Here is a 20,151-nt window from a genome sequence, read left to right on the forward strand (position 1 = left end):
AGCATCCCATATGCCACAACTAGAAGGACCCACAACTAGAAATATGCAGCTGTGTACTGGGGGGATTTGGGGAGGGGAAAAAAAAAAGCAGGAAAAAAACCCAGAAATATAATGTAAACCCTTGAGAAACCACTAAAGGAAAATATTTAAGACATAAAATTAACAAACCAATAGTAGACATAAAACATAATCATAAAAAACACTCAAACTAAAAGAAGGCAAGAAAAGACAAAAGAACAAAGAACTGATGAGAGAAGTATAAAACAATCTAGAAACAACTAGCAAGATGGAAGATTTAAATCCAATCATATCAATAATTATATTAACTATAAATGGTCTGAACACCTCAATTGAAAGGCAGAGATTCTCAGGTTGAGGGGAAGGGGAGAAGCAAGACCCAACTATATGTTGTCCACAAGAAACCTATTTTAAATATGAAGTAGGTTAAAAGTAAATGGATAGAAAAAAATATACTGTACAAACACAAGTAAAAAGAAAGCTGGAGTGGTTTATTAACAAAGGAGAAGGCAGAAAGGACTATTAATTCACTCAAAATTGATCATAGACCTAAATATAAGAGCAATAACCACAAAACTTCCAGGGAAAAAACAGGGAAACTATGATCTTGGGTGAGGTGAAGATTTCTTAGAATACAAAAAGGAAGAACAAGAAAAGAAAAATTTGAGTTAATTAAAATTTAAAACTTCAGCTTTTTGAAAATCACTTAAGAAAATAAGACATGTCAACCTAAAAGAAGTAAACTGAGGTGAGCTCGAGTTATCAGAAATCGAGTTTATTCAAGAATAGCAGAGCAACTGCAATTCGGGAAACACAAGCTACAGTGAACTACAGGTGAGTCTACTGAAGTTGCAGGGTGGGCTGCTTTTATAGGCAAGGAGTGCAAAAGAGGAGAGTCCAGTCAGAGGCCATGCAGCAAGTTCACTGGATCAAAGATGAGAAGAGATTCTTGGCGGAGGCTCACTGGTCAGAGGGTAAGTTGCGATATTCTGTAAATCGGGCATTTATGAGAAATCAATTGCTCAGTCTTGTTTTTTTTTTTTTTTTCCTGAGGGCACATGTGGGAGATTCCCCATTTCACAGCCTTCTGTTCCATTTTAGGTTAAAATCCTTTCATATTTCCCCCCTGGAGCAAGACTTTTTGCAGAAAGCACTGCTGATTAATCTTGTCGCTTGGATATTTTGTTTAGTCAGAGACATCATTGGTCGTAAGTGGACTGTGTGTCCCTTAGAACCGAGGAGGACCATCCTCAGATGTCCTGTCCCACAGAGGAGGGAAACAGCAAGGAGATTTTGGCCTCATTTTAACAAGAAAAGGATTGAGAAGTGGGGAATCTCAGTCACGCTCCTCTAAGGTGGTTGGTTTGGTTTCCATGGTCAGTTGAACCTCAGGATAAGCCTTGGAAAAGAAAGGAACTTTATTTTATATATATATCTGGGAGGAAGACATTTGCCTGGTGATACAAGACAGCAGAAATTTAACTAGGAGGATTACACCCAGGGTCAGAAGTCCAATTATAGCTATTAACTGGAATAAATTTCTCAACCAGTTTCTCCAGTTATTTAATAGGTCCCCTATATTTAATAGGTCAAAAATGTCTTAAGTTCCCAGGGCTTGGCCTATTTCAGTTAACAGTTTGGTACTGTCCTTCATTATTTTTAGTTCTTGGCATTATTTTTCCTGATGTGTTAATGTAAAAACAGCATTCTTCCCCAGAGTTCGCACAGGTTCCTCCCCGTTGTGCAGTGAGGTTTAGGGCGCTAGGGTTTTGTAAGATTACTTCTGCTTGGCTGTCTATTTGGGTTTGTTGATATTCAAAAGCTCTAACAGAAGCATGAAACGTAGTAGCCATGATTATGGAGAGGTTCTGAATTGCTTTTTCAAGTCCTGTTACTCAACCCAAGGGAAAAAGACTCGGGCAAAGGCATGCCCAAATCCCTTTCTATCTACTATGGGGTTATTTGTGGGCAAGCATCCAAAATTATAGCCATCGTGGCTACCACATGCTCTTTTAAGCTGGGAGGAGAAAGAACCCAGATGGGGAACAGAGGCAGTGGAAGGGAGGAGTTTCCTGACTTTGGCATCAGGAGTGAGGGCAACAACTGCACAGCACCCCTTCCATTTAAGAGGAAGTGTGGAAAATATGTTTCTTCCACACATAAAGAACAAGTGTTTTCTACAGATAGGGCATAAGTGAACCCTTTCCCAGACGTTTTCCCTTGGAATAGAAGAGGAGATCTCATGATCAAAAATAGTCCTTTACACATAGCATATGATAATCAGCCTGGTGAGAATGCTTACAAGCATATCTTAAATTTCTATATAATTGGAATAATAGGTGAGTTTGATTGTTGCAAGTGAGGTTCTGAGAGAGGTCTGGGGAATCTCCACGGAGATGGTAAGTTGAATTAAATTCCCACGATTCACCAGATTTGTGATCAATTCCCCATTAAGTACCATCGAAAAGAAGCACATTTGCTTCCTATTCCCCAATACTGTTACAATTTTCATTACCCCACCAAAGAGATACATTAATGGAGGAAACGTTCTAGTCTTCCTGACTCCAGCGGGCAGTGAACTCATGATCATCTGAGTCATACAGAATCGTACAGTTACAAGTGCTTAGTTGGAGGTAGCCCAGAGTTCTGCCAGTCCCGTTAATGTTTTTGAAACACAAAGAAAGATTTGGGGTAAGAGTCCAGATTTGTGTGAGGAGTATTCCTTTATGAGTAGGGGTTACCCAATGGAACGCTGTAATGTCTGGTGCCAATTTACCAGAAGGGAAAATATGTAAGGCTTCAAAGGTACCAAATGAAAATCCCACATCTCTGCCAGACAGATTTCGCCATCCTTCTAAGAATAATGGCCAGGCCACCAGTTCAGGTTCATCATGAGTGTTATTAGCTCTGGCCCAAATCCAACAATCACTACAGTTGGCAGACAGAGTTTTTGTAAGGTGGGAATGAAAGACTGCGTTAAAGCTAAACTAGAGGGCAGCAAGAAAGCCAGAGAAAGGACAATTAGAACTTTAAGCAGCAAGATTTGGTTGAGTGATATAGAACGGGACAAAGTGGGAGGTTACACAAGCCTGGCCTGGATATCTTGGGAAAGCCGTTCACTTCTGATGTCATCTGCTTCTGTCCTTAGAAATTTTTAGCTGTTAAGTCACCACTACTCAGGTTTGGGGGCCTTTTTTAGATGAGATACATGAATCTAGGATTCCATCCCTTAGAGCTTGGCAGCACAGGGGTTAGACAGCAACACCTGGTTAGGGTCCTTCCAACGAGATTAGGGGGACTCTTTATGGAAATACCTCTTCCAAAAGACACAGTCTCCCGGCTATAAAGTGTGGCGTTTGATGTCTTTGTCTCCTGAGAGCATGCTACGGAAAGATTGTTCTACTACTAAAGCATGACTATTCTCAATGGATTTGATTAGACCCTTGCAAAACTAAAGAATATTCCCTTTAATTAGCTGTGGGTCAAAGGAAGCAGGGGCTAAATGTATGGGCTGTCCTATAATTATTTCAAAGGGTGAGAGCTTATGAATCCCGAATGGAGCACATCTAAGATTTAGAACAAGTGCTAAGACTTTTGGCCAAGGTATTTGGAGAGTTTCAACTAATTTAGCTAACTGGGTCTTGATAATTCCATTTGTATGTTTGACCAGTCCTGAAGACTGAGGATACGCGCAGTGAAAATGTTGCAGAACTGGCCAGATGGCACAGACTTGTCAAAGTACTTGTCCAGTAAAGTGGGTTCCCTGGTCTCTATGGAGTTCCAAAGAGGGGTTCCCCAAGTGGGAATAATCTTTTCTAAAAGGACTTTAGCTGTAGACGAGGCAGTTGCCTTTCTACATGGAAATGCTTCAGTCCAATGTGAAAACATACAAACCAGTACTAGGACATATTTATATACATGAGATAGGGGCAACTGTATGAAATCCATCTGCCAGACTTCGAATGGTCCATTGGGTAAATCAAAACGTCCTAGGATAGTATACCTAGGCTTCCCTAGGTTGAATTTAGCACAGGTGGAACAAACAAGATAAACACCTTTTGTGGCCTTGCCACAATACCAATATTGATTCATAAATGTTATCAATTTCTCAACAGTTTAATTCATGTATGGTGATTAATAAGGGAAATTATAGATTTTTTGGCAGGATGAGCTATCACTGAGTCTAAACCGGAGTCCCTTTTCTTCGTGGTCTCGACAGCCTTTAGATCTCGAGTCCCGTTTTCTCTTTCCGAGGCCAGCTGTTGTACTTCCCTGGTTAGTTCCCTTAGGTCCTCACCTTTTGGACCATGACAGAAGCTTGCTCTATGGATCTCATAAAGGTGGTGTTTTTTGCAAAACTATGAGCGGAGTGGTTTCCTTTGGCTTCCAGCAAATCAGACTTGGAATGTGCAAGGACTTTAATGACAGCTAGAGCTGCTGACAGCAGTATGCCATCCCAAAACTTTTGGACATAAGGGCCATTCTTGGGGCTGGCCCTGCGGCTGAGTGGTTAAGTTCACATGCTCCACTTCAGCAGCCCAGGGTTTCGCCGGTTCAGATCCTGGGCTCAGACCTAGCACTGCTCATCAAGCCATGCTGAGGCAGCATCCCACAAAGCAGAGCCAGAAGGACCTACAACTAGAATATACAACTATGTGCTGGGGGGCTTCAGGGAGGAGGAGAAGAAAAAAAGATTGGTAACAGATGCCAATCTTTAAAAAAAATAAAGGCCATGCTTAATTTTATCTCCACTGGAAGTGAGGAAATCCCATTGTTTCCATAGCATTCCAAAGTCATGGGCTACTCCAAAGGCATATCAACTATCAGTGTAGATGTTTTCTGTCTTCCCTTCAGCTAAAATGCATGTTTGAGTGATGGCATATAACTCAGCTTGTTGGGCTGAAGTGGCTGAAGGCAAGGGTGCAGCCTCAATGACCTCAAAAGGAGTCGATATTGCAAACCTGGCACAAAATTTACCAGTCTCATTTTTTAAGTAAGGGCCAACAGTAAACCAGGGAAGATGAGCATTCACCAAGGGGGTTTCTTGTAAGTCATCACAAGGGCTCAACAGGTGATCCATCAAAGTCAGACGGTCGTGGGGAATCCTGTCAGTAGACAAGGGACGAAGGGTAGCAGGGTCGAGATGGTCACAGTGAACGAGAGCGATATGAGGGGAGGTTAGGAGGAGGATTTCATAGGAAGTAAGATGGCTTGCTGAAAGATGTTGAATGTGGTGCTAATTTAAGGGAGCCACGATAGGCTGGGGTACAAAGATGGTCAAGGAGGATCCCATAACTATCTCTTTGGCAGCCTTTTCTAAAAGCGTAGTAACAAGTACAGCTCTAAGGCAAGTAGGGTATCCTCGGGCCACTGGATCTAACTGTTGGCTGTAGTAACCTAGAGGTCGGTGATAGCCCCCATGTTTTTGGGTAAGTACTTCAAGGACCTTCTCATATACAAAACGGAAAAAGGGTAGCTGATAATTTGGGTGTTCAACGTTAGGTATATTTAAGCTTTCTTTCAAGGTCTTAAAGGCCCAGCTATCTTGGTCATCCCAAATAACACAGTTGGCTTTGGTGTTCTTTAGTAAGGCATATAGGGGCTGAGCCATTAAGAAGAAATTTGGGATTCAATTACGACAATAACCAGCTAGCTCAAGAAAACCCCATAACTGACATTTGGTTTTGGGGTTTGGAAAGTTTAAAATGCCTCGAAGCCCATCAGGATCTAAGTGTAGTCCCTGTTCTGAGATTAGATATCCTAAATATCGAACCAGAGTTTGGACAAACTGTACTTTCTCCTTTGAGACCTTGTGTCCTTAACAACTAAGATGTTCAACAAGCGAACGTTGTCTTTTTGTGAGGAGTTTTGGGAGGGCAAACAAAGAAGCAAGTCATCCACGTATTATAGTAAGGTGGACCCTCCAGAGAATTTTATGTCATTCAAGTCAGCTTTAAACCTTGTGAGAAGAGGGCTGGCCCGGTGGCGGAGTTGTTGAGTTTGTGCGCTCCGCTGCGGCAGCCCAGGGTTTCACCAGTTCGGATCCTGGGTGTGGACACAGCACTGCTCATCAGGCCACGTTGAGGCGGTGTCCCACATGCCACAACTAGAAGGACCTGCAACTAAGATATACAACTATATACCGGGGGGAGATTTGGGGAGATAAAGCAGAAAAAAAAAAAAAACTTGTGAGAAGGACTATCAATAAAGCTGAGACGCATGACTGTCCAGGTATATATTCTTATTCTTCCTACGTAAAGTCAAAAATATATTGACTATCCCTACCAACAGGGATACTAAAAACCCACTGCCTAAGTCAACCAGAAGGAAAAGTTGCTTCCAGAGGGATGGATGCCAATAGCATGTGGGGATTAGGGATGACAGGTGGTAGGGAACTATGAGGTTATTTATTGCCCTGTGGTCTTGGACAAATCTCCATCCTCAGCCACTGATTTTTTTACAGTCAAGATAAGGGTATTACAAGGACTAGTGTAAGGGAGGATGAGTCCTTGGGCCTTACACTCCTCTATAAAAAGCCTTATGCCCTGTGAGGCTTCTTTATTTACAGGATATTGGTTGATCCTGGGGAGAGGTTATGAGGAGTCAATCTGGATCTTAATGGGAGGGGCACTATGAATTCCACCTATGTCTACTGAGGATTATGCCCAAAGAGTGGGGGTTACCAGATTTAAGAGTGGGGATGAGTCCAAAGTTTGGACTTCCTTGATGTGTAGAGTGCAAGTAAAGGCAAAGAGGGTTGAATTTTCCTGAGTGTTGGATCTGAACTCAAGAGATATTTCCCTCTTTTGAGAGAAAAAAATAGCAGCATTATATTTCTCCAGGAAATCGCGTCCTAATAAATGCATGGGAGCTGAATCACTGAGGGAAAATGAGTGTTTGTCTTACAAAGGTCCCAGACAAAAAGATACGGGCTGGCAAATACGGACACATCGTGGTTTATTTAAGACTTCCATTATTGGAACATATGTATTTACACCTAGGAAGGGAGTGTGTAATTGTAGTGGAGTTGAGCACTGATAGAGTAGCTCCTGTGTGTCAATTAATAGTACAAGGAATTCATCCCTGATCTGCAAAGTAGTCTCCACTAGCACCTTTAATGGCAGAATGGAGAACAGTCCCCGTGTGTCCTCAGAGTCCCATCACAGGGGTGGATTTGTCCATTGGTTACTGGAAAGTTGCAACTGTTAGGATTTCAATTTGTAGCAATCCTTTTTCCAAAGGCCTGGTTTTTTGCAATCATGACATAGCCCTATAGGACGGATTTGCTTTGGAGTTTCTATCTGTTGGAGGTAGAGATTCAAAATCTTAGTTGTCGTTCTTCTGGTGTCATCTTCTAGGGTGCAAGCTAATTGGAAAGCCAGACTGATAAGGTCAGGGGTGGACACTGTCTCCCATTCTATTAGGTTCTTTTGACCAACAGGGATAAGTCCTTGTTTAAGCCCTTTATAAACATGGAATTAAAAGCCACCCAGGTGGATTCAACATCTACGCAGAGTTCAGAATTTTCTTCGAAAACAATTTGGAGTCTGCTCTAACAGTTATGGACAGATCTGGCAGGCTTTGGGTGTATGCCTAAATTTTATCCTAGTCCCGAAAACCTTTACTCTGGGTTTGGGGAAGGCTGTAGAAACGGCTTCATGTAGCCTTTTGGCTATAGTGCGAGCTTGATCATATAAAAGGGCAGGTGGTTGATTTAGTTTAAACCCTAGAGATCATTTGGGGTTTCCTCAACCAGTAGTTTTAATCCATTGTCGGGTTTGACCTTCTCCAACAAGCCTGTGGATTAATTGATAGAGACTGGAGAGACCAGTTTAGTATGTTAGGGTTATAACATTGAATTCCTCAGCAAACGTATGGGGATCCTCAGTTACCTTGGGAAAATCCTTAATTATAGCCCTAATTTCAGCCTTTGTCCATGAGGTGTAGGAAATCTGGCGTGATTTAGTAGGATCCTCAGAAGGTTTAATTATACAAGGGAAGGTTTTAATGAGCTCAGTTGGTGAGGTTTTAGTCATAGGAAAGAAAGGTAGTTGAGATAGAGGGGAGGAGTCAGGAGGGGGCAAAGAGGGATACAGAGGAAGTGGAGCAGGGAGGTTAGGAAGGAAGTGTGGTAGCACTGAGGGAGAAGCCTCTGGCATTTTGGTATCCATCTTTAGTTGTTGATTTGCTTCCGTCAATTTGGAAACAGTAATTGTAGGGAGGCAATTTTAGAATCCCGAACACATTTAGAAGCCTCTAGGGGCTGGCCTGGTGGCCAAGTGGTTAAGTTTAGGCGCTCCGCTTTGGCAGCCCCGGGTTTCGCTGGTTTGGATCCTGGGCAGAGACATAGCACTACTTGTCAGGCCATGCTGAGGTGGCATCCCACATGCCACAACTAGAAGGACCCACAACTAAAAATATGCAACTATGTACCTGGGGGCTTTGGGGAGAAACAGGAAAAATAAAGTCTTAAAAAAAAAAAAAAAAAAAAAAAAAAAAAGAAGCCTCTACATACCATTTAAAATAACTATCCCAATTGGATTGTTTAATATTGCAGCCATGGTCTCCTAACTTAGTTCAAAGAAAAACAAGTTTGGGGAGATCAAAGGTTCCAAATAATGGTCATTGGAATTCTAAGTAATCCTTAGAAAGATTGGTCTATTTAGCCAAATATGTGCATGAGGAAGGACACAATTTGTGAACATAAAACTGACCAGGGTTCCCCAACTGGGGCCACCCTTAGAACATTCAGATGACTGATATCCATGATCAGAAACAACAGTACCCACTGGAAGGACAATCTAGATCCCAAATAAAGTCAGAGAGCTCAACCAAAAGGAGGCTTGAGGTTCAAAAGAAGACTTACCAAACTGAAAGTTAGGGCAACTAGTAGAAGCAAAGAGCACAGAAGGCTCAAGTGTAGGAACCTCACTTAATGATGGAGGTTGCTGTTCCTTGGTGGTCGGCTCCTCTGTATCCCACTTCTGACACCATGTAATGTTGATCTAAAAGAAAAGAGGTAAACTGAGGCAAGCACAAGTTACCAGAAATCAAGTTTCTTCAGGAACAGCAAAGGAAATGCAATTCAGGACATGCAACCTGTAGCGAGGGGCCAGCCCAGTGACGCAGCAGTTAAGTGTGCACATTTTGCTTCGGCCGCCCAGGGTTCACCAGTTCGGATCCTGGGTGTGGACATGGCACTGCTTGGCAAGCCATACTGTGGTAGGTGTCCCACATATAAAATGGAGGAAGATGGGCACGGATGTTAGCTCAGGGCCAGTCTTCCTCAGCAAAAAGAGGAGGATTGGCAGCAGATGTTACTTCAGAGCCAATCTTCCTCAAAAAAAAGACTGCAGCGAGCTACAGGTAAGTCCGTTGAAGGTTTAGGTCAGGGTGCTTTTATGAGGAAGAAGGGCAAAAGGGGAAAGTCCAGTTAAGGGTCATGCATCAACTTTGTTGGCTTGAAGATGGGGAGAGATTCTTGGCAGACACTCCATGGTCAAAGGATAAATTTCCATCTTCTGTAAAGCAGGCATTTACGGGAAATCAGTCTCTTTGTCTTTAAGTTTTGTTTTTCTGAGGGCACAGGTGTGAGGTTCTCCACTTCACACTCTTTGGTTCCATTTCAGATTAGAATCCTCTCACAATTTTATCCATATCAAGCCCGAGGGACACGGGGGGGCAGCCACAGTGCCAGTGTTCAAATCCTGGTTCTACTACCTATGTGTTTCAGCTTCCTATTCTTAAACAGGGGATAACAGTTCCAATCTCATAGGGTTGTTATAAGGAATAAATTAATTACTACATGTTAAGCACCTAGACTGATGCCTGGCACAAAAAAACACCAGTAAATATCAGCATAGAGAATTTCAAAGAAATATAATAGTGTCAGATGATAAGCTTGCAGAATAAACTATTAGATATAAATTCTACTATATATATATATGCACACCCCATACTGTTAACCATGCTAATTGAGACTGAATATATTCAGGTAGACTAGATACTTCCCAAGTGAATTCACACTATTGAATGTTCTCCAAAAAAGTCACCAAACAAAAAGATGCTTTAGGTGCCGGCCGCGTGGCAGAGTGGTTAAGTTCACACACTCCGCTTCAGTGGCCCAGGGTTTCGCCAGTTCAGATCCTGGGCGTGGACATGGCACCACTCATCAAGCCATGCTGAGGTGGTGTCCCACACAGCACAGCCAGAAAGACCTACAACTAGAATATACAACTATGTACTGGGGCCTTTGGAGAGGAGAAGACGAAGGAGCAAAACAAAAAGACTGGCAACAGATGTTAGCTCGGATGCTAGTATTTAGAAACAAAACAAAGATGCTTTAATATATGAATAATTACTTAAATTTCTACTGTTAACCAGTGGCTGAAATAAGATTAAGCCGGAATGAGGCTTTCTGACACTGGATAGCTTATAATCATGTCAACATATCTCTCATACAATAAAGCAATATTTTATAAATATTTATAAATTGGTAAAGATATTGCCTTTTACATTTTGGGGTAGACTCACTACTTAATACTCCAAATTAGGTGAATATCCAAAAGGGATCTGCTGAAATAGAAACCAAAACAGTGGTAAAACCCTTAAACATAAATGTTTACAGCCTTATATTCATGTAAAGACACAGCACAGACCATCTCTCAACCACTTTGTGTCATATCGTCAGCAGATCACAATCTAGTCAAGTTCTAAACTCCTCTCCTCTCTTCTGAACATAGTGAAAGAGCCTGATAGCAGAGAAACAACCAACAAAAGGCATAATTCTTGAACTATCCAGCAAAAGCCGGATATTAAGAGAAAAAAAATTTCATGCTTCCTTTATAGATGTGATGTGAAGGATAAAAAGGACTAGAAATAACATACTGTCGATGGCAACTTTACCAAACATGTGAAAATGTTTAGCTTAGTCTAAAGCTATCCAACTCTCTTTTAATACCTGCCTTCTGTGACCTCGGCACTGACTACTACTGCCATCTAGCAACAGGTCCAAAAATTGGAGAATGACAAAAAAATCATTCAGGACTTAACTACAAAGTCTAAACAGAAACCTACTTTAACTTATTAGTAATTATTTAAATTTCCACTGTTAACCATGACAACTGAGACTAAATTTTTCTTAGCTCTTCTTTTCCTCTTCCCCTGGCAACAGCAATTATTACATCTATGTGAACTCCTACATTTTACCCTCAACCCCGATCTCTCTCCAAAATTCCAATCCAATCTGGCTAGACCTCTACCCGGAAAATGCTGCCAAAACTTTATAATAAATATATCCAATATATAACTGAAATACCTGTATTCTTCATCTCTGTTAACTACACAATCTTCTCTATCATCTAGGCTCAAAATCTCAGAATCACCTTTGATTAAAGGAGGCAAAGGACAAGATGCAACTAGCCAAGAAAGCCTACCTTGAACATCACCCCTCGCATGGTCTCCTCAGGGTTTGCCCCACTAGCACCCTCCTTCAGTTTCTCATCACCTCTCATCTGCAACCGCAGGAACCGCCCACGTGCCTGCCACAGAGCAGGACAGGAAATGCTCGATTAACATCTAACTGATGCCTGGACAAAGATGGCAGGAACAGGGCAAATTCTTACTTCCCACAGGAGAAATATCATATAAAAGAGTTTTGTTCTTAGAAACTAATTTCATGTTGTAAAAAATACAGCATGACACTAAATGGGAAATAAAAGCAAATATATGATTTCACAAACATTTCTTAAGCATATAAAACTAATATTTAACTTGTACAAAGTATCATACACATTCTTTTGTTGTTTCTGCATGGGCTGCAGATGTCTGAACATATTAATTACACACTATGCGTTATAGCACCCCAAGGCTCATTAGCATTTTAATAGGTAAAATATTTTTCCCACAATAAAACTGCAAAAGCTACAAAATCTAGCTCAAATTCTACCAGTACTACAAAATCTTTCTTAACCCAACCTAAAGTGAGTTTCTACTTCCTCTAAGTGCCAAAATATTGTCTGTTATTCATACAGCAATAACCACATACTAAATATGTTGAAGTGTTACTTATCTCTAGTTATGTCTTTCATATTTATATTTGTTTCTCCCCACTGTAAAGTAGAAACTTAAGAACAGGAACGTATTTTCCAATCGTCTAATATCCATCCTCTTACCAGCTTGAGGCTAACTCCACAGCCTACCTACCTCATGAAGTCCCACTTCCGGTGAGGAGTGTAAAACTACAAACACACACAAAATATACTCAACAGAGGAAGACAAGGAGGCAAAGATAGGAAACTACACATACATGTAAAACAATGACAAAGACAGGAGATAGACACAAAATCAAGTCTTATAAGCAGCTATCCCTTTTCTAGAGAAAGCAAAGCTCCTACATAAGAAATAAATAGTAACAATGTTGATAAAACATCCATAACCACAGCTTTGAAAAGGTCAGTTCACTCCAATCTCCTAAAGTCACAGAAAGCGTCATGAAGGCAGAACTGAGGGAGCTAAGAAAAGGTTAGTAGGATTTGGGAACATCACCTGACCATCGTCCACAGTCCTCTATATGCAGAAGGCGTTCCATAAAGACCTCCTGGTTTGAATGTGATTTAATAGCTTGTCCTACCCACCCAAATTCTGGAATTAAACAGTATGTTCAAAATGCTGCTCTTCTGTCACAAAATACTTTATAGAATCAAACTATGTCCAATTTCCAGAATGAAATAAATTTTAAGTGCTTTGCTTATATGATATAAACATGTTTTTGATGCCAAAAAAAGACACATCTACATTTTATTCACTCAGGATTTTTAAAAATAACTCAATGATTCATAAATTGCATTCTTCCTACTTTTAGAATGGCTCAGGGGATTTGTGTGATTCTCAAATTCCTTTCTCAGTTCCCAAGAAAAACTTCAATTTTACAATCTCAGGGAAAAAAAGGGGAATGTTTGGAGAGAATAAAATAGCTTTGTAAAAATAATTCAGTGCTACATTAAATACAAATTAACGATAGGCTAATGGAATCACAAGTTTAAAAAAACCTAACCACTATGCAAAACTTTTTTCAATATCTATTCTTCTTTTCTTGAAAATAGACACCTGTCATGCATGTTAACAACTTTAGGTCTGAGTAATAATACAGGGCTGAAGGATTCATGAAGAAAGAGAAGGACTCTGATAGAATTAGAACCAAGATAAAAATCTCTAACAAGCAGCCAAGAAATGGAAACACAATGGGAAATGAAGGAATGTGTCTCTGGCATGGACCTAGTCAATATGAGCCAGCTGAAGAGGTGTTATCATAGAAAAGGAGGTAGTGCTTTTATGAAAAAGATCTGCACTAGAAGTGATGGGAGTTGGGGGGCGGGGACTGGCCCAGTGGCATAGTGGTTAAATTTGTCTGCTCCACTTCAGCACCCTGGGGTTTGCGGGTTCAGATCCCAGGTGCGGACCTACACACCGCTCATCAAGCCATGCTGTGGCGGTGTCCCACAAACAAAATAGAGGAAGACTGGCACAAATGTTAGCTCGGGCCACTCTCCCACCAAAAACAAAGTCAAAGGTCCTATTTTTTTTGCATGTGACTTTCCGTTACAGATCTGATCTGAATCTTGTTTCCTTGCATTTCCACTTGTTCTATTTACTGGTTCTTTCATGTGCATCAATGACATTAGCATTAACTAAGATAGATCAAACTCTTGTTATATGCCAGGCACTGTTCTGAATGCTTTATATGCATTATATCTAACCTTCAGATGACCCCATAAAGGAGGTACGCTTACTTGCCCCAATTTATAATTAGGAAAGTGAGGCTTAGAAAAGGTAGGTGACCTATTTGCCAAAGGTCGCTTTGGCTCACAAATGCATAGCAGGGACTGGAATACAAATATGATTTCAGAGCCCACACTCTTATGTGCTTTCTTATACTGCCTCTCAAATGATATAACGGACATATTTTACACAGCATTTTTAAATGGCCATGCAAATGTAAAGTGGTGATATTATAATTCTTCACACTAACTGAATCATCATACAACCAAGCAACATACAGTCAAAATATTTAAAGCATATACATGTGGAAAGTCTTAATGCTAATAAAGTTTTTTTTAAAGATAATCACAATATCAATGATGGAAAGTCCAGAGCAAAGTTGTTGCCTGGATGTGCAAATTTCCAAGTATTTACAGCCTTACAGAAAGATTTAAAATAATATCAACTATAAGATACAAATTTAAAATATAAGCCATCAACCAGAGCTTTTCCTCTTCTAGTTATTATTTCACATCAATATTTAATGAATGAAATTGAATAAAATCAATGAGGAATTTATTTAATAGTGTTTATCAGGCACTGTTTTAAGTACTTCACAAATATTTACTCATTTAATTCTCATAATAGCCTATGAAGTACTTAAAATGATTCCATTTCACAGATGGGGAAACCGAAACACAGAATGGTTGCACGTAAACAGCCAAGATCACAGAGTAATTGGAGCCAGTACTCAACTCTGACAGTTTGGTTTAAGAGTCTGTGCTCTTAATCACTAGCTCTGCTGCAATTCAAGGAATGGTGAAATTCTTTTTCAAAAAGCCCATAAAGGTACCAGCCTGGCGGCTTAGCAGTTGGATTCACGTGCTCCGTTTCTGCAGCCCAGGGTTCACGGGTTTGATTCCAGGCGTGTACCTATATATCACTCATCAAGCCATGCTGTGGTGGCATCCCACAGGCAAAATGGAGGAAGATCGGTACAGATGTTAGCTCAGTGAGAATCTTCCTCTAGCAAAAAAAGAGGATTGGCAACAGACGTTAGCTCAGGGCCAATCTTCCTCACCAAAATAAATAAATAAACAAATAAGCCAATAAAAAGAAATAATGATCAGGAAGAATGTCCACAAAGAGAATGGAGCCAACACTTATCTTGGTATACATACTAACACGAATGAACATGTAAAAGAAATATCTTAACTGACACGATAGACTAATCTGCACTGTTACGAAAACAGTTTTAATTATAATAGCACCCCAATCTTACTAGTCTTTGGAAGAAGAAGTTTCTTTCTATTTTCCTATGAAATTGCAGTGTTAGCAAAGCAATGAAATTTGGAGGCTAATATTAATTAACGCTGCTAACTTAAAGACTTGACAGGACTTTTATCATTCTTTGACCCTGTCAACTTACAAAGAAGCAAAAACTGTGGTAGAGCTTTAAAAAAAAAATCACATGAACTAGTGGAGTTCGAAACAGAACTAATGCTAAATTTGAATCCTTTTAAGACACAATCGATACTTAATATAATCTTATATTGTGTTTATAAAAGGATCACATTTTGCAAAAGACTAAGTATTTGTCATTTCATCTGATTCTCACAACTCTGAGAGTTAAGTAGGACAAGTACTATTTTTCTTATTTTACAAATAAATAAACTCAAGCTCATAAAAGTTAAATATTTTGCATAGTCTAGGTAAATAGATCTTCTGGGTCCAAGAGCTTCTTCCATCACAAATGCTGCCAGCAATTTTACGCTCTATACTTTTCAAGTTGTTTCATAACAATTAATGCTTAGCCAAGAAAATTTGGAAAATAATACATTAGAACACATAATGAAAGTTTATGCTATTTAAAATGTTAAGAATTTTGCTAAAAATCTCATTATTGTGTGATGTACAATTTATCTAGCTGAAATGAGGAACCAGTTAACTCATCCAAAATGAACTTGGAACCGAAGAAAAATCTTTAAACCTAAGTGGATACAACTTTAAATGCTTAAATGTGAAACAATGTGACCCTACAATAGTACTATTTTTCAAGAGTTGAAAAAAAAAATCACAGGGCCAGCCCCATGGCATCGTGGTTAATTTTGGTGCACTCCACTTTGGCAGCCCGGGTCATGGGTTCAGATCCTAGGCACAGACCTATACCACTTGTCAGTCGTGCCGTGGCAGCGACCCACATATAAAGTGGAAGAAGGGCCGGCCTGGTGGTGCAGTGGTTAAGTTCACAAGTTCCACTTCAGCGACCTGGGGTTCCATGGCTCAGATCCTGGATGCAGACCTACGTACAACTTATCAAACCATACTGTGGCAGGCATCCTTCATATAAAGTAGAGGAAGATAGGCACGGATGTTAGCTCAGGACCAGTCTTCCTCAGCAAAAAGAGGAGGATTGGTGGCAGACGTTAGCTCAGGGCTAATCTTCCTAAACAAATAAAAATAAAGTGGAGAAACATTGCCACAGATGTTAGCTCAGGGTTAACCTTCCTCAGGAAAAAAAAATCACTTCTAGCTACCATTTATCTCGATCACTTAAATTTATTCTAAACCAAGTAAGGCAACTTATAAGATCAAATGATTCTGCTTAATGAATGGGAAACCTAAAGAAATTTTTAGTCACTGAGAAATGCTAGCTTCCCAGAGATTAACGGTTTCAGAGATAGTTTTTAAAAATGTTCATTCCTCTATATATATTTCACCCAGATTACTACCCAACCAAGGAACAGAGAGGGCTGGTGAATCAAATAGGAACACTTAACAAATAAGTGAAAGAGTTTAGGTTTGGATTACTGGGAAAAATTTTTTTTAATCAGTTATATAATTAATCAACAAGAAAATGCCTAATAAAGTGTGGACAGCCCACATCGGACTTGCAAAGATGACTAAAAACCAATTGTGCACTCATTAGCTTGACACCCATTTTGAGGGAATAAAAGCACCAACGTGAAGGGCCATCTTCTTTGCAAGTCCAATGTGGATGGTCTACTCCCTAAATTAGGGCTATGCGGGTACAGTATGCAGTTTATAGGCTACACAATTTTTATTGTTGTACACTTATGTACACTTTACAGGATTCATGCCTGGAAAAGTCTGAGAGACTGTGGAGGGCTACCTACTCAAACAGAACAAGGAGAAATGGCTGCACTGCACTGTTTTTGGCCTGGACAACTAAACTTTGTCAGGGCAAAGGATGCGAGGCTTTTTCCTATGGACTGGATGACAGCATAGGTATGGGGCCAGCTGAAAAAGGACTTCGTCCAATAGGGTTTCCTAGAGGCATTTAGATGTCTACACAGAGTTCATAGGGTGAAGAAACTAAAGGCTGGAAACTAAGCACTGAGAACAAGTCTTAAGCAGCTGGCTAGAGGTATTGACCATTGTAGCAGAGATTGCTAACTCATCAGCAGATCACAAGCTAGGCACACAACTAGACTAGTTAGGTGTGGCTATGTGACAGAGTTTTAGCCAAAGGAACATGAGAAAAAGTGACAGAGGTCACTTCCAGGCCTGGTCCAAAGAAATGTCCCACAGGTGCTTCTTCTTGCCCTTTCCACTCCAACTCCATGCAAAAAGCACAGGCATCTTTACTGAATACTTCTTACATACTCAATGCAACTTGAAGCTAGGTTCTTTTTCATACATTATCTTATTCCAACCTAGCTGTACTGGATGGTAACAAACCCAACTCATCAGATCCCGTCTCCAGAGAATTATGAATGCCAGGCAGACAGCAACAAATGGTTATCTTCTTCTGAAGATATGACAAAAAACTGAAGTCATCAGAGCTACTATCTTCTTGCAGGAGGGCACTGAAGAGTATCAATGACGCGGGACTATCAGTCCAGTTCTCCATGAAGCCTAGTACACTTTCCAGCCTGAAGAGCAAGGGGACCCAGAGTCGTTACCTGCTTGCTTAAACGGCTTCCTGATAACGCCTAACCATCATCTGAGGGTTGAGATGAGAAGCACCCTTAAACTGGGGGATACACGTACGGCTATAGTAAACAGGCTATCATAAGAAGCCACAAAATAAACTCTATCTCCCTTGAACAGCAATGTTATGATGTAGCACATAATTCAAAACAATATCAAACATGAGCATATTATGAAATTGCATGCAAAATTCACATGGATTTTTAAGGTAGAAGATTAGAATTCAAAGAAATTTCACTCTTCTCAGAGGCTAATTCAGGCTTTGTGTCCAGATATCACAGGAATGTTAATTTACCTCTATGGTTTACCAGTGGAAAAGTTGGAGAAGCACCAACCTATAGTAACTCAGAAGGGTTCTTTCACAGCAATCTGGAAGTCATTGAATGTGATTTTCTTTCTGATAGCCTATCCTACTAGACTTTAAGCTGCCCTAGGATAGGATCTCTTTCACCCTTCTTTATTTCCTTTGTAGTAAACTTAATAACGGCCCCCAAAGACAGCCAAGTCCTAACTCCTGGAACCTATGAATGAATGTTTCCTTATATGACAAAAAGGGTTTTGAAACTAAGTTACAGATCTTGAGATGGAAGATTATTCTGGATTATCTAGGTGGAACCTAAATGTAAGCACAAGTACCCTCCCTCATAAGGGGAAGGCAGGGGGAGACTTGACTACAGAAGAGGTGACATGATGATGGAAGTAGATTGAGCAATGTCCTTTGAAGATGGAGCAAGGAGCCACAAGCCAAGGAATATAAGCAGCCACCAGAAGCTGAAAAAAGGCAAGGACATGGATCTTCCCCTCCGAGCCTCCAGAAGCAACCAGTACTCAGAAAAGCAGTTATGCGTACTGATCTACTTTTGCTTTATGCTATCTACAGCAGTCTAAGGGAAGAATACAAACCAGACAAGCAAGACTTCTGCATTCACAGCGAATTCTGTCCTGAACCCTGCGTGAGCAGGTAAGAGGGCCACCTAGCCTTCAAGAGATACTGCACACTTAAGCGGTACTAGGCGGCATGTTACCACTGTTTTACATACATATCTGTCACATAGATATATGATAGTCTAGCCTCCACAGGAAAGAACTCGAAAAGCAGAAAGTCGTATGTAGTTAATATCAGTAATTTATAATCCATTATTTCATTCGATCCTCACAACTCCAGACAAGTCTGGTACTGATGTCAGTTCTGCAGGTGAGGAAGCTAAGACTGAGCAGGTGACTTGCCCAAAGGTTAGTAAACGGCTCCTACTCCGATGACTTTCTACTAGATCATCTTACCTCGGTAACATCAATTTACTTCTAGGTATGTCATATTAACTTTTAAAATAACTTCAAGTTAGGAAAGAAAACAGGAGCGAACATTTTACAAATAATACCAATTTTAATTTTACGTCCATGGAAACTCACCAAATGCCTCACTCAATTTAAGTTGTCGGAGACAAGCTGGAGAGAGCACGTGGACAAGTAACTTAACTTATGAGCGTTTCTTCGCGTGGAGATGGTAACAGTTAACAGCACCTACCCCTTTAGAATGCTGGGTGGATTAAATGAGACAGTACACGTGAAGTGCTAACACAGGAGCTGATCTCATAGTTCGTACTATACACCGCAGAACGTCTCTTCCCAAATGAAAACTTGCTCTCTGATCTCGAAAATTCACAAACCAGGAGATGGGTAGGAAAGAATGCGAGGGGCAGGGGAATAACAGGTCCTGGCGACCCTGCCTTGAACACCCGGCGAAGGGTGCTTCGCTCTTACTGAAACGTAACCCGGAAAAAGCGCTGAGCGCGGCGTCAGCGACACCAACCTAACCCGCCGGGCCGGGACAGCGCGGGTTTGACCCAGCGGCTCCGACGCCGGCACCAAAAGCCCCAACACCTGCCTCCCTCCTCCCAGCTCCTCCCCGTTTCCCTCGGCGCGCCTCGTGCTAACGGCTCAGCGACTCCGGATTGCCGGACTCAACCGGCACCGTCGCCGCCCATCGAGCCGGCTGCCCACCCCGACCGTGCGAAATATATCTCACCAGCAAGCCACAAACGGCACGCGCGTGAACGCGAGCTCAACCCCGGCGGAGAGGACGACCAGAACTCCACCCTCTGCCTCTCTGATTGGGTAAACGCGCCAAGGAAACTACAGAGGATTGGCCGGCAGCCGAGAGGCGGGCCATAGCCAGGGGAAGCGAAAGAGGCTGGACCAGGAGGCGGGAGGAGTTGCCGGAAGCTGGCCTCTCTCCGATCGGAACGGAAGCAGCATGTCTGCGCCTGCGTGGACGCAGCTTACGTACAGCGCCGCACACCACCGGCCCCTGCGTTACGTTAACAGAAATTTCAACGACTCATTGGTTGTGATAAAGGTTAGACTCTCCCGGCTGCATGGCCAATAAAGGGCAAGAATGAAGCGGGTTCCGCCTCTTCCTCG

At 41.3% G+C, this 20,151-nt stretch overlaps 1 protein-coding gene across 6 annotated transcripts in view; it reads right to left on the reverse strand.

Annotated features, from left to right (window-relative positions):
* Window positions 1-19,815, reverse strand: part of WDR89 (WD repeat domain 89) — a 38,508-nt gene extending 18,693 nt beyond the window's left edge. For 2 of the 6 annotated variants that reach the window (XM_046647899.1, XM_046647893.1), the window contains exons 1-2: window positions 19,141-19,724; window positions 8,885-9,023 (exon numbers count right to left, since the gene is read on the reverse strand). The gene's annotated coding sequence lies outside the window, so the exon portion shown is untranslated. Of the gene's footprint in view, window positions 1-8,884; window positions 9,024-11,453; window positions 11,559-19,140; window positions 19,725-19,756 lie in introns of those variants that run through there. The other 4 variants (XM_046647896.1, XM_046647894.1, XM_046647897.1 and 1 more) reach the window with 4 other exon arrangements.
* Window positions 19,816-20,151: the final 336 nt, after the last annotated feature.

Source organism: Equus quagga, chromosome 20, assembly GCF_021613505.1.
Source record: "Equus quagga isolate Etosha38 chromosome 20, UCLA_HA_Equagga_1.0, whole genome shotgun sequence".
Lineage (NCBI taxonomy): Eukaryota > Metazoa > Chordata > Mammalia > Perissodactyla > Equidae > Equus > Equus quagga.